We start from the raw sequence: 14,880 nt of genomic DNA on the forward strand, positions 1-14,880 counted from the left end.
ACAGGCCGCGAGTCCCTATGCGATGGTCTTGCCATCAATGATAACCCTAGCATCTCGATATATTGCCTTCTTCCCTTCTTTGCGGGCTTGGTGGACTCTAGGCATGCACGCGCGACGGTGATCTTGTTGCATCTTTGTGAGGTCGTCATCAAGATAAATCGGGGGGCCTTCTAGCCCTCTCAAGATGACCCTCTTTCGGAGGAAAGAAGTTCGAGACTCCTCGGAGGCGAATTGGAGGATGAGAGCTCTCTTCTTTGGATCTTTGCCGGCTCTCCAAATTTTGGAGAAAGGGATCTCTTCTTCCTTGTATCCCACTTTCTTGCATAAAGCTTTCCCATCGCTCTCGGGTGTAGACCCTTCTTCTTCTTTGATGCCGGTCACTCGCACATTGAGACGGCGAGCTTGTCGCATCTTCTCCTCCTCGATGGTTGTGTGTACGATGAGTACCTCATCTTTTTGGGCTTCCTCTCTTGCTACCTTCTTGATATTCTTTTTGACCACTTCGACCCATCCTTCTTTGGTGGCCTCTAATTTGTCCTCAATGCTTGCGGTGAGGGCTTTGGTGATTTCCTCCTTGAGGGCTTCCTTAGTCTCCTCTTTAATCTCTCCTTCCTCGGGGGTGAGGGATGTGATGGAAGCATGAAGGAGATCGATTTGTGCTTTCATCTCTTCTTGCTCTTTCCTCCATCTCTCCCTCTCCTTCTCGTTCTCCCGTTCCCTTCTCTCCTTCTCCTCTTTGAGATTTTGGATTTCCGCTCTCATGTCCTCCTTCTCTTCGTTCCATAGCTTGATGAAGGTGGCTTTCTCCTCCCTCCATATCTCTCTCTCCATCCACCATTCTTTCATGTCCTTCTCCAATTGTGCAAGCCTCTTGTTCGTGAGCATGAAGGTTGTCTTCATTGTCGATGTTGGCGTCTTGATGATGGGGGAAGACATGGTTGTCTTCGAAACTACCCTCTCTTCATATTGTGAAGAAGAGGGGAGAAGGGGAAGAGAGGGAGTACGTGTGTGTATGCGTGTATGTGTGTAGTGTGTGTGTGGGTATGTATCCGTGTGTGTGTGTGTGTGAGAGAGAGAGAGAGAGAGAGAGAGAGAGAGAGAGAGAGAGAGAGAGAGAGAGAGAGAGAGAGAGAGAGAGAGAGAGAGGGGGGGTACATGTGCCTTCTCTCCCTCTCTCATGGAGCCCATGCTTGTGTGTGTGTGTGAGAGAGAGAAAAGAAAGAAAGAAAGAAAGCTTTATTAACGTCTTCTAGGGACCGAACTTGGCCTATGAGACAAAATCATGTACATGTGTGTATCCTCTGGGTATCCAAAAAAGGATTAAAGTGCTGGAAAAGAACTAAACTAAAGTGATACAAGACTAGAGGTGAGGGGGTACAATTCTACAATAATTAGATAAGAGGTGGGGTAATACATTTGCGAGTATATTGAGGGGATGGAGCTCTATCTCTAGTAGATGTGAAACTATATGCTTAGGGGGTACAATGATGAGATGCAATCTAGCTCCATCCGGTAGAAAACTGAGGGTGTAGGATATCATGCATAGGAGGGTAGGGTGTGAAGAGCCCCTGTAGTATGGCAGCCGGGTCGGAGAAGACTCGCTGTATCTCTCTCTGTTTGGCATGCTCATGCTGTGTCCGAATCCGGTAGATCTCCCTCTGGTGTGCTTGTCGAGCACAATATCTCTCTGCTCTGGGTCGTCTCCTGGCTCGGATCACATTTGCCTGCTGGAGAGTGGCCCCTCTTGATTTCATTATCGTCCTCAAAGGTCAGATGGGACCAAAACAAAACATTACATATGTTCTTTTGGGGTGGTCAGGTGGAGGGGGAGCTGGCTTGGGAGTTCGAAACTCTTGCTTCCGTTCTTTTTTGTTCTTGAAAGTGAGGATGCATTGACCAGGTGACACACGCCTATGCGTGTCGTTGATCCAAGAGATAGTGTCGGGCTTGATGTTGATTGGTTGAAGAATGTCATTAAGCTTGGTGATGGCTTCTTTGAGGGTGTCCTCCTCGGTGCACCATTGTGGGGAGAGTCCTCCAATCCTAATCTTGAGGGCAAGGGATTCTTGTGGCTGGCATTCTTGTAAGGCTGCTTGTATTTCGTTGTCGATCTTATGGCCTCATTGGCTTCTTTCTAAGCCGCCTTGACCTTGATAGTCTCAGTGAGAGAAGCTTCAACTTCGTGTTTTTTTGCGAGCAAAGTTTCACTCTCCTTTGCCTTTGTGTCCTTGAGCTTACTCAAGCGTTGTTTGAGTTCACTATTCTCCAGAAAAAGTTCTTTGATCTGAGGCCGTGATCCTTGCGTCTTGGCGAGCGATGGGATTCTTCTTGGGCGCAACTGCCACAGCAAGAAAACTCTTGTGTGTGCTGAAATTCGGTGTGTTGAAGGAAGACATGACTCGGGTTTTTGTCATCACTTGGATGTAGAAAATATTTCTCTCATTTAACCTTGAGACTTTTGTGCGAAAATCTTCGAGTCTACTGTGTGAAAACCTTTGAACCTGTGGCTAAGCTCTGCTATGTGGAAACTTGTGAGACCTTGCTCTTGTGACCTTTTAAAGTGACTTGATGTTCTCAGCATAAAGCTCTACTGGACTGAAATCGAATGAGGCACACAACTCTTTGACTACAAGTGGCAAGGCGCCGATCTATGGCACTACCGACCACGAGCGCAACACCAAACAAAGCACTGAACTTTATGAGCGAAACTTGGACAACAGAGAAATCGAGCAGTAGGTGAACTAATACAAGTGGGAAGCCAAACTGAAAACGACATTCTCGCAGCATGCGAGGGTCTAGGGCATGGGTAGGACAGGTCTGAGCCTTAACGCCCCCCCTCAGGGCTGTCCCTCGCCCTGGGGAGACTTCTGAACAAAGAAAGCAGGGGCTAGAGAGAGAGAGAAATGAAATGAAATGAAATGTAATATTACCGTCTTCAAAAGGCCAAAATGACCTAGACCAAAAGGTTACATGTGGTGAATCTAATACCAGGTCTGGGTACAAAAAGTACAAAGAACTGAAAAGAAAATAGTGGGTAGGGGTGGGGTGAAAGCTGAAACAAAGGGAATACAAAGGGTGAGCTGATACAATGGAGCTCTTTGATGTAGAGGCATCATATACATATACATGAGTATCCAAAGGCTCTAGAGGTTCAATGTCCTCCAAGGTAAGCACTCTGTCGGGACGGCTCCTATGTCGCGCCAGTATGGTATGGATCCTCTATCGCAATCTACGTCGATGTCGAGAGGGCCCCCTCATCCGTGGGCGACGGGACCGCCCCAACTCTATCGCCCGATCAAGCAGTATGCCTTTGCTGCTGCTATGCTGTGGGGGTTGCTTGAACTCCTTTGTCTGTGAGACTGAAAGAAATCTGAGAGAGAGAAATGAAGTGAAATGTTATATTAACGTCTTCAAAAGGCCAAAGTGACCTATGAGGCCAGAAAATTACAATGTGGTAGAGAGAGAGAGAGAGAGAGAGAGAGAGAGAGAGAGAGAGAGAGAGAGAGAGAGAGAGAGAGAGAGAGAGAGAGAGAGAGAGAGAGATTGAGATTTTTTACGTCTATTAGAGGCCGAAATTGGCCTATGAGACAAATCAATGTACATGGGTGTGTCTTCCGTCAATCGGAAAGACAAAAGTGCTGAAAAAACTGACTGACTGGCTGACTGATAAAGCTGATACAAATCTCCATGATGAGAGTGTGAGTGTGTGGAGCGCTATCACTATGGTAGCCTATATGCAAGAGGGTAGTACACGCATGATATGCATCTGGGTGACTGACTAAACTAGTTCCATCCTGTGCTAATGGGTGGGTGTAAGATGTGGTACATGGGTGGAGGTGGAGCCAGGGTTGCTCGGATGGCTGCAGTGCGATCGGCCATCATCTGGGCTCGTCTCTCCTTAGTGGCTCGGCGATCACGGGTCTGAATCTCCGCAATCTAGCGTCGATGAAGTCTGGGGGCCCGGCAACCTGTAGCGCGGGGCCGTCTCCTAGCTCTGGAGGTCTCAGCCTGCTGAAGAGTCACCCCTCTGTGTGTGTCGGGTGGTGGGGGGCTGGTAGGTGTCGTGAGACGAAGAAGTCAGTGAGCTAGGTCTGTCGCTCTCCTGTTTGAGCTGTCGTGGGCTCAAGTAAGGCCTCTTTGTGGCTCTTATCTCTAGTAAGAATCGCCCGAGTTGGTGCTGATCTCTGGAGTCCATGATCTCTCGCAGGGTAGGCTGCCCTGTGAATAAACCCTCATATCTGCCTCTGATGTCATCATATGCTCTGCATGTGCATACAAAGTGCTCCTCATCCTATAGCTTTACTCTGCATACCTGGCATATCCGCTCCTCTCTGGGGGTGTCTGATGCTCTGCCAGTCTCAATCTCTAGTCGCTGTGAGGAAACCCTCGGCTGGCCAATAGCTACTCTCGAGCTGTGAGGCATGTAAGTATCCATGTATCGTGGTCGCTGAATGAACCCGTCTGCTAGTATGTCCAGGAACTGACCTCGGTAATGTGACCGTCTAGATGCCAGGTCGGGTGTGAGCCATGTCCGACTGGTGTAGAGCTGCCATAGATCATGTCTGAGCACAGTGTCTCTCACTACGTGAGAGGCGGATGTGGGGTGAATCTGGGTCATATTGAAAGGGTGGTAGTCTATCCATGTCTAGACCCTGTCTGTCAAACCATGCTTTAACCTGAGTGTACCAATCTCTGTCATACCCTGTCTTTGAGATCTGTATAGCTGCCTCAAATGCTCTGCGTGTGAGTCTGTCTACTGGGAGCTCTCTCATCCTCTGAATGAAGGAGATAGTCTGGAACGGTGCCTCTACTATCATGGGAGGTGCCGCTAGCTCTGCTTTGATAATGTCATGTGGAAGATCATGACCTTGGTCTTGCCAAGGTTTATTGTCAAACCTCTGTGTGTACAGAACTCATCCAAGGCAGTCAAGTGATGCTGTAATCCCTCGGGTGACTCTGAAATCAATACAATGTCATCAGCATATAATAAAATGTGTACAGCTGTACCTGCGAGGTCTGACCCCTCTCCTCCAGCTCGTAGAATATAGTCCTCAATCTCATCGATGTAGAGTCCGAATAGAGTGGGGGAGAGTGGGCAGCCTTGCTTAACACCAATGGTGCTAGCAACAGCCTTAGACAAACCTCCTGAATAACGTACCCTCCCAGTCACCTGCTCCTAGAGTGCATAGATGGCCCAAATCATATCTGATGGTATCCCCAAGCTCTGGAGGCGTCGGAAGAGCCTCTCTCGTGGCACTGTATCAAAAGCTTTGCGGAAATCCACAAAGCAGCAATATAATCTTCTTCCACACCTTTGCCCCATCAATGAGGCAGCGCAGAATGAAGATGTGATCAATAGTGGAGAAGGCCCGTCGGACACCTGCCTGGCCGCGTGCTCGTAGACCCTCAATCTCTGCATATGAACTGAGCTCTGCCTCAAGTATTGCCCCATATAGCTTGGCCATGGTGTGGCCAATCATGATGGTCCTGTAGTTCCCTGGGTCTAGGGTGTCGCCAGATTTGTGGAGAGGCACAATACTGTGCCTGGTCCACTCCTCTGGGAATCCCTCCCCTATAGCCCGGTTGAAAACATGTGCAATCAAAGGGGCTATAGTGGAAGCTGTGTATATCAGATGCTCACTCTGCAATCCTGTGTGGTCGGCCGAGCGGCCATGCTGTAGTCGGTCTATGGCCCTCTGTATCATCCCTGCTGTGAAGAAAGTGGAGCTAGTAGGGCGAGGCTCGGGTGGCGGTGGGATGGGAGGCTGCCTAGGTACCTCGTATAATCTCTCAGCATAGTCATGCCATGTCTGTGGATCTCCAATAGGAGTGGTCGGTCGTGGCTCTCGTAGAGTACGCCATGCTGCAACACTATCCATGCTCATGAATAGGCGGTATAGCTCAAGCTCCTGTGCCTCCTCAAAGGCTCGCCGCTTCCGGCGTGTGAGGGTCTTCATCTGTCTCCTGGCCTCTCTCTTAGTGATCTCTCCAAGTACTCATTGAGCTCGTAGTCGACGATAGAGAGCCCTGCACTCATCATCATACCAGCGGTTCTGTGGCATAGTCCCAGGGGAGGGTGTGTGGCCAGAGTGGGTGGTGTGTGGAAATGAGCTGATGGCTGATGTCTGAAGAATGGATGTGATGTGTGAGGTGAGTAAGGGTAGGGGGGTGTCAGGGTGAAGCAAAAGAAGATCGTTCTCGACGTGGGCCGAGTATATGGGAGCTAGCTCGTGTATGAAATGGATGGTGGTGTGTGGTGTGCGTATGGCGGGTGTCTCCCTTGAGGGAGAGTGCGAGATATGTGTGGTTGGCCCCAATGGGTATGGGTGGGATGGTGAAGGAGCTGAGTGTGTGGGTGGCCTCTCTGGATCCCATGATGAAGTCTACTGTACTCCCCCCTCCAACTATGACTGAAAATGGTGTGCATGTCAATCCTCCTGAAGCAGGCCACTGAGCCATCCCGTTATAAATAATGAGATGGTGTCGAGAGCCTAGTCTGAGTAGGTGGGGGCTGTAGAGTGTATGTGTAGTATCGGCTGAAACTCGTGATGTGGTCTCCTCTTGTATGGCGGGTAGTAGCTGTGGGTCCTCTGTCAAAAGCCTCGCATTGATCACTCCCTGTCCTGGCGTTGAAGTCTCCCATAAGGAAGACTTCCCCTAGTGTGGAGTACTCCATGATCCCCTCTAAGAGGCATGTGTATGGTGAGTCCTCCTCTCGATCTATCATAGCAAATCTCGAGCCATGAGGGGCGAAGTAGCATAAAGCTATGTAGATGGTCCTCTCCTGTGAGAGCTGTAGCCGGATCCAAAGATATTTGGCGTGTGGATCACGTGCGACAATCTGTATTCTGTTCTGAAGCCCATCTTTGAAGAGTATGGCTACTCCTCCTGATCCTCTCGTAGTGTGCTGGCGTGTACAATCTCTGTGTGTAGACTCCGAAATGGAATCCTTGAACCCGAGGTAGGCTCCTGTCAGGGCTCTCATGTGTCTCTGTCAAGAGAATGATATCTCTGTCTCGACTCACCTCCTCAAGCCTCTCTGGATGTGTCCATAGATCTCCATTGCAGTTCCAAACTGCAAGATGTATCTCCTCTGGTGTCTCATAGGCCGGGAATCCCTATGGGATGGCCTTGCCATCAATGATGACTCGGCCGTCTCTGTATGAAGCCTTCTTCCTCTCTTTGCGAGCTTGGTGTACTCGCGGCATACATGTCCGGCGATGAGCTACTTGCATAGGCGCGAGGTCGTCATCAAGGTAGATGGGGGGGCCTTAAGCCCTCTCAAGATCACCCTCTTGCGAAGGAAGGTGGATCGTACCTCTGCAGAGGGGAAATGTAATAATGAGAGCTCTCTTCCTCGTGGGGTCCCTTCCCGCTCTCCAAGATTTGATGAACGGGAGGGTCTCCTCTTTCTTGTAGCCAAGCTTCTTGCATAGTGTCTTCCCATCGGTCTCCGGAGTAGAGCCTTCTTTTTCCACCATGCCGGTGATGCGCATATTGAGATGCCGGGCTCGTCTCATCTTCTCTTCCTCAAGAGTGGTGTGCACAATGAGAGCTTCTTCTTTTTGTGCCTCTTCCTTTGCCTCCTCCTTAATGTTCTTTTTCACTACTTCGACCCAACCCTCTTTGGTAGCCTCTAGCTTGGTCTCCATGCTCGCGGTCAAGGCTTGGGTTAATTCTACTTTGAGGGCTTCCTTTGCATCTTCCTTGAGCTCCCCGTCCTCGGGGGTGAGGGATGCGATCGAGGCTTTGAGAAGCTCAATTTGCTCCCGCATTGCCTCCTCCTCCCTGAGCCATTCGTCTTTTTCTTTCACCCTCTCTATCTCCCATTCTTCCTTCTCTTTCTCCCATGCTTCGCGTTCTTTGATGTAGGCTTCTCCGTCCTTCTCGAGTTTGCATAGGCATTTGATGACGGATGTGAGTGTCGAATCCGTCATCTTTTTATTTTCTTTGATGGCGACGTGTAGCTTGTCTTCGATCTTCGTGAGGTCTTCAATTTTTGCCGTTGTCATGTCCTGTGTTTTTTTTTAAATTTCTGAATTCTGAAATTTGAAATTTCTGTGGTTTCTGCGCAGGAAAAGAAAAAACTGCCTGCCTGCCGATTCTGCTGATTGCTGTACCTGGGGGGGGGGGGGGGGGCATGTGGGACTGTAGGGGGGGGCGGGATTGCAAGTCAGCACGAGGCAGCGAGGGAGAGGCGCGTAGCTGCAGGGCAGCGCGAGACTGCAGGACAGCGCGATGGCGATGGAGGAATTGCTATGCAGCACATCGCGAGGCTTTAGGGCAGCGCGAGGGTACCTGCTGCGTGAGGGTAGAGAGAGAGAGAGAGAGAGAGAGAGAGAGAGAGAGAGAGAGAGAGAGAGAGAGAGAGAGAGAGAGAGAGAGAGAGAGAGAGAGAGAGAGAGAGAGAGAGAGAAATGAAATGAAATGAAATGTTATATTAACGTCTTCAAAAGGCCAAAATGACCTATGAGACCAATCAGTTACAAAATAGTGAATCTAATACCATGTCTGGGTACAAAAGAACTAGAAGTGGAACAAAATACTACTACTACTACTACAATCTAAAACTACGTGGGTGTAGCAGCTGATACAATAGGTACCCGGTAAACTGGATGTAACAGTGTGTGAAACAAAGATGGAAGAAATGGTGAGGATCCATCCTCATCTGCACTCTGGATGTCGAGAGAGTATGGCTCGAATCTTCTGTTGTAGTCTCCGTCGATGCTGTGTAGCTCCTCTCCTCAGTCGCGGTCGTCTGTATCTCTGTAGCTCCAGTGCTCGGTCGATGAGAGTGCCAGTAGTGGTCGAATGAGTGTGGGACGAGCTCTGCAGTGGTGGCTGCTCCTCTGGCTGTCCCATATCTAGTGAAAAGAAATCTGTAATGTGTCTCTGGGACTGCCTCTCTCTAGCTCTCCCCAGTAAAGTGTCTCTATACCTGTGTAACTCAAGTAGATATAGTCCAAGACATCTCTGATCCTCATAACTCATGACCCTAGATAGAGGACCAAAACCCTCTCTGAATAAGCAGTGGAAACGCCCCCGTATCTCATAGAACACTGTGCAATGACATATGTAGTGCAACTCTGTCTCTGGCTCTCTCTGGCATAATCGGCATATCCTGCTGTCTGCTGGTATCCCTCTGAATCTACCGGTCTCAATCTCGAGCTGATGTGAGGATGTGCGTATCTGACCAATGGCACAACGCAAACCATGAGACATATGTGTGTCCATGTAGCTGGGTCGAATCACAAACCCATCTCCTGTGAGGTGGAGAAGATGCTCTCTATAGAAAGCCATCTTCGTGCTCAACTCCTGAGGCGGCTCTATCCATGTCCTCCTGGTGTCGAGCTGGATCAGGTCCTGACGAATGAGTCTAGTGATCTCCACCCGTGTAAGAGACAGCGAGGGTGCCTGAAGAGAATACTGGAAAGGGGGCAACCTGTCCATGGTGAAGCCATGCGTCTGAAACCATGAAGTCATCTGTGCATACCAGCATGAAGTGTCCCCCTGTAGAGCTAACTGTCTGGAAGACTCAAGGGCCAATCTAGCATATCTGTCTCTAGTAGTATCCCATAGGCTGTGCACAAAGGACACTGATCTGGTAAGCGCCTCAATCTCCATGGGGGGGGCAGCTAGCTCTGCTCGAATGATCGCGTGAGGTACGGAGGCCTTGGCTCTAATCAATCGGGAGATCATAGATACCAAGGGCCTCTCCATACGTCTCCAACCATCCTGGCCTACAGAAGGTCCCCATACCTGTACCCCATACATCATAGCTGAGGCTACTAAAGTATCAAAGAGCCATAACTTTGTCCGAGGTTCCTGGAACTGAACCTGCGAACACATCCTCTCCAAGCCTCCCAAGGCCGCATAAGCTCTGGTCAGTCTAGTCTTTGCTGCTCTCCCCAAAGAAAACCTCGGCCCAGTGAAGACTATCCCAAGGTAAGTGTATGCATCTGTATACTCCACAATCTCTTGACCATACGTGAAGGTCGGTGCCGATCTCCTGATCCACTGCGGTGTGGTGTTAAACACCATGACCTTGGTTTTACCAAGGTTTACAGACAATCCACTATCCTCTGCAAAACTGTGTAATGCATCCAACTGTCGCTGCATACCCTCTGGTGAGTCAGAGATCAAGACAATATCATCAGCATATAACAACAATGGGATCCACGTCCCTGCCAGCTGGGCACCTCTATCACCCTCTCTGTCAATGTAATCAGACACCTCATCAACATACATACCAAATAGAGTAGGAGACAATGGGCAACCCTGTTTCACCCCGATAGTGGAGTGAACTAAGTCAGATATCCCCTCTGGGGTGCGTACATGTCCCATCACTGATCTGTATAAAGCCATAATCCCCCAAATCAACACTGTGGGCACCCCCATCTCCTGCAGTCTGCGCATCAGTCGAGCTCTCGGTACCATGTCAAATGCTTTGCGGAAATCCACAAAGCTACAATAAATCCGTCTCCCATGTGACCTGCCCTCCTCAATGATAGCTCTGAGTGTCAGAATATGGTCAAGAGTGGAGAAACCCCTCCTGAAACCTGCCTGTCCCTTTGCCCGTACACCCTCACCCTCTGCCCAGTTACTCAACTGCTGCTCAATAATGGATGCATACAATCGTGCCAGTGTGTGTCCAACCATAATAGTGCGGTAATTTCCAGGCTCTGTAGGATCACCTGCCTTGAATATAGGCACAATAGTAGACAACCTCCAAGTCTCAGGTAATCCCTCACACATGGCACGATTGAACAACACTGCAAGAACCTCCATCAGCATATCCCTAGCATGTATAAAGTGCTCCGCTACTAGACCGTCATGATCGTAAGCCCTCCTGGTCCTCATCCTGTCAATGGCTCTCTTTACCATCTCAGTGGTAAAGAAGGTGCTCGTAGGTGGACATGGCTCTGTAGGATCTGGAAGGGGATCCTGCCCAGGAACCGTATATAACGATGTCGCATACTGGCCCCACACATCAGGAGAAGTAATCACTGGGGGAGGGGAGTGCTCATGGAAGAGTCGCCATGCCTCGCCTGAGTCTCTACTCAAGAACAACTGATACAAGTCTCGCTCCATCTGGGCCAGGTAAGCTCAGAGAGAGAGAGAGAGAGAGAGAGAGAGAGAGAGAGAGAGAGAGAGAGAGAGAGAGAGAGAGAGAGAGAGAGACGATGAAATGAAATGAAATGTTATATTAATGTCTTCAAAAGGCCAAAATGACCTATGAGACCAAAGCGTTACAATGTGGTGAATTCGATACAAAGTCGGAGTAACAGAATGAAATGACAAAATGATAAAATAAAAGTACTATGGGATCCTAAACTGGTAGGTGTGAACCAAGCAGCTAGCTGGGATAGCTAAATCACAAGTCACAAGAAATCCAGCATCGGTCGTTGACGGATCTCATCAATCTCTTCTAGAGAGAAAATGAAATGAAATGTTATAGTAACGTCTTCAAAAGGCCAAAGTGACCTATGAGACCAGAAAGTTACAATGTGGTGAATCTGATACAAAGTCAGAGTAACAAGATGACAAAATGACAAAATAAAATATTATGGAATCCTAGACTGCTGGGTGTGGACTAAGCAGCTAAAACAGCTAGCTGGGGTAGCTAGATCATAGGAGATCCAGCATCGGTCGTTGGCAGATCTCATCAATTTCCTCCATGGTCAGTAGTCTGACCGGGCGTTGTGCATGTCGAGCCAAAGTGACCTGGATCCTCTGATGCAGCCTTTGTCTATGTTGTGTAGTCCTCCGTAGTCGTGGGCGTCTAGATCTCTCCAGCTTAGTCGCTCGTTCGATCAGTATGCCTCTGGTATAAAGCGACGAGCTTTGCTGTGGTAGTAACTCCTCCGGGTGTCCAGTGGCAGCTGTAAAGAAGTCTGTGATCTGTCTCTGAGACTGGCTAATCTTTCCTCTCATCAAGCTCTCTGTGTGTCTGCGCAGCTCGAGCAAAAAAAAACCTAGGCATCTCTGATCCTCGTACCGCATGACTCTAGAGAATGGTCCAAAACCCTCTCTGAACAAGCAATGGAAGTGGCCTCGTATCTCGTAGTAGACGGGGCAGTGGCATGTGTAGTGCAACTCTGTCTGAGGCTCGATGTCACAGAGGGGGCATGTCCTGGCCTTTGCTGGTACTCCGCTGTATCTCCCAGTCTCGATCCGCAGCTGGTGTGAAGATGTGCGTATCTGGCCAATAGCACATCGTACCCCATGAGACAGGTGAGTGTCCATGTATCTGGGCCTGTGCAACTTAAAACAATGATGACTGACTATCCACCCTAGGCACATATATAGTAAGTAGGTGTGAGTAGGGGAAATACCCAAAAATACAGATGCTGGGAAAAACCCAAAACTCCCATGAAAATGAGTAAAAATGTGAAACCGCCAAACTGGACCCAAAATGACCTGAGTATTTGGTGCAATCGGATGGGGTCTTGTATATGTTTTTCATGCACCCTTTAATGGAAAATATATGTTTTTCTGCACTTATAAATTTTCCCTAGTATGTGATGACTCCAAAGGAGGATCATTATGTAGGTTGATCTGTCGGATAAACCTTCTTAGGTGGTTGTCTAATGCTATCTTTCTACCTTTCTCTTACTGAGGAGGAGTTTTGGACAGGAGAGAGAGCCACAGCATATGTTAGACAACATGCTCATGGCGCCATTCTCTTCTGGCAAGGTGTTGTTCAAGAGGACCATTTTCCTGCACTTTTGCTTGACTGCACGGTCTGGATGAGTTGCAGTGCTTTTGCCTCTCTTTTATCACTGTACATTAGGCATGGGGGTTTACCCTGGGTGTATAGGAGTGGAGTAGTTGATCTATCACAAAAGAATTCTCATGCTCACACAATTATGTCAGCAAGTGGGTAATAGTAGCTCGTTTCTTTCGGCTTGGCTTCTTCTTCCACCAGACAGGCATATGATGGCAGCTACGTGCGTGCGTCCTAGAAAAAAGGCAAAGAGAGGTCGCAACCATTTTTGTGGCTTGGATTGAGATGCATATATAGATGCATGGACAAATGTATGGTCCCTTGTCTAGACAGATGTTATAGATGTATCAGGGTTTCTGTCTACGGTAAATTTATTGATTTGTACATTGTTTCTTGGAACATGATTGGTTTACATCTCACTAGTTCTAGTGGACTGCGCAAGATGCTGATGCGTCGTGATTTGCATAGACATGTATGTGGAATTGTGGATATTTAGCTTGTGAAAGGAGGTAAAGAGAGGTTGCATCTAGCTTTGTGGCTTGGGTTCAGATGGATTTATAGGACAGATGTATGCTCCCTTGTCTAGACAGATGGTATGGATGTATCAGGATTTCTTTTTGTGATATACTTATGGATTTGCACATTGTTTCTTGGAACACGAATGGTTTACTTCCGACTAGTTCTAGTGGACCGGGCAAGATGCTGATGTGTCGTGATTTGCATCGACATGTATGTGGGACTGCGGATATTCTGCTTGTGCAAGACCACAAGCTCTCTCTTGCTCACACTCATCTTCGTGGGAAGCTATTGCGTGAAGACTCTTGCACTTATGGGGAGCCTGCAATTGGCCACATGTCACGTAGTGGTGGTCTGTGGGGAGTCGTTGGCTCTCAATAGTGCATGGTCATGGTGTATTGGTCCTTGGCCGTGCTATGTGGCTATCATTGCAGTTGGAAGATTCTTTGCTTGGGATCATGGTTGTATATGCTCCTACAGATGCTAGTGATGCTCAGTGTTTTGGTAGTAGATAGTAGATATATTGCCTATTGTGGATACTTGGATGGTTGGGGGAGACTTCAACAATATTCATTCACATGCCAACTTTCAGGTTGTTACATTTCCCCAGTTGAGCATGATGCATAAGGATAGATTTTTGTTTGCAACCTTGGCAGTGGATGCATGGCATATGCCTTCATTGACACCCCCCGTGATTCTTTGCATTCTCTTGGGAGTTTTAGATGCGAGGGTGGGTGTCTTTTGGAGAGATTGGACCAGTTCTATGTTGGTGATTGGGCGGTGTTGCAAGGAGGTGAGCTTTCCATTTTAGCATGGACAGTGCTCTTTGATCATGCCCAATTCCACCTCACATTACTACACAGACCTGATTGGCACCTTGCCGTGACTCTCATATCCCTGATAGTTTACTCTTTGACTTTGAGCTCATAGAGCATCTACTATCCCTTTGGAGTACCCCTTGGGGGCCTACACCCAGTCCTATTGACCATATGGCTTCTTGTATTATTTTGTCCACTGCAGGATGTAGGGCAGCTGCCTCTTCGTGCAGGGATCTTCTGCAGAGACAGGAGCATGGGTATCATACCGCTTTGGCTTCTTTAGAGGCATGTTAGAGCAGATTCCATTTATTCACTGAGAGAGAGCCGCGGGCCAGATAGGAACTTTTGCATGTACAATAATTGAGATCTGAGTTTGTCCATCATTCCTTGACCTCTAGATGGATTGCTAAGGCAGAGGGGATGAACAAAAAATTCTTGCATATAAATCAAGACCTGACAGTACTTTTCGTGCTTTACTGGAGACAAACGGTCATGTATGTACAGATTTGCAGTCTTGGAGATTGCTACGGAGTTCTACTCAGAGTTGTTCATGTTACTGATCACAAAGGACATGCTTCGTGCCAGAGAGGAGATTTGGTCATTCACTATGCCTAGAGTCACGTCGTCGATGAGCGGAGCAGGACATAATAATCATATAGCAGCTGGATGCACGAGGAGTACAGAGCGCCCATGGCAGAGACAACAAACAGTGTCTCAGGAAAGACGGGAGATTTCATCAGGTCCTAGGAGATCAGAGACAAAGAGCCATGAGGAAAGAAACAAAGAAGAGGAGAAGGCAGCGGCAAAGGTGCCTCGGCC

General features: G+C 48.5%; 1 protein-coding gene and 1 pseudogene across 1 annotated transcript in view; one reads left to right on the forward strand and one right to left on the reverse strand.

Moving 5' to 3' along the window:
- Window positions 1-14,880, forward strand: part of LOC147436633 (Peptidase C78, ubiquitin fold modifier-specific peptidase 1/ 2) — a 169,980-nt gene that overhangs the window by 60,472 nt on the left and 94,628 nt on the right. The window lies entirely within an intron of this gene.
- LOC147436635 (uncharacterized) lies at window positions 3,784-4,618 on the reverse strand (annotated as a pseudogene).

Source organism: Adiantum capillus-veneris, chromosome 18 (genome assembly GCF_014529385.1).
Source record: "Adiantum capillus-veneris isolate H3 chromosome 18, ASM1452938v2, whole genome shotgun sequence".
Classification (NCBI taxonomy): domain Eukaryota; kingdom Viridiplantae; phylum Streptophyta; class Polypodiopsida; order Polypodiales; family Pteridaceae; genus Adiantum; species Adiantum capillus-veneris.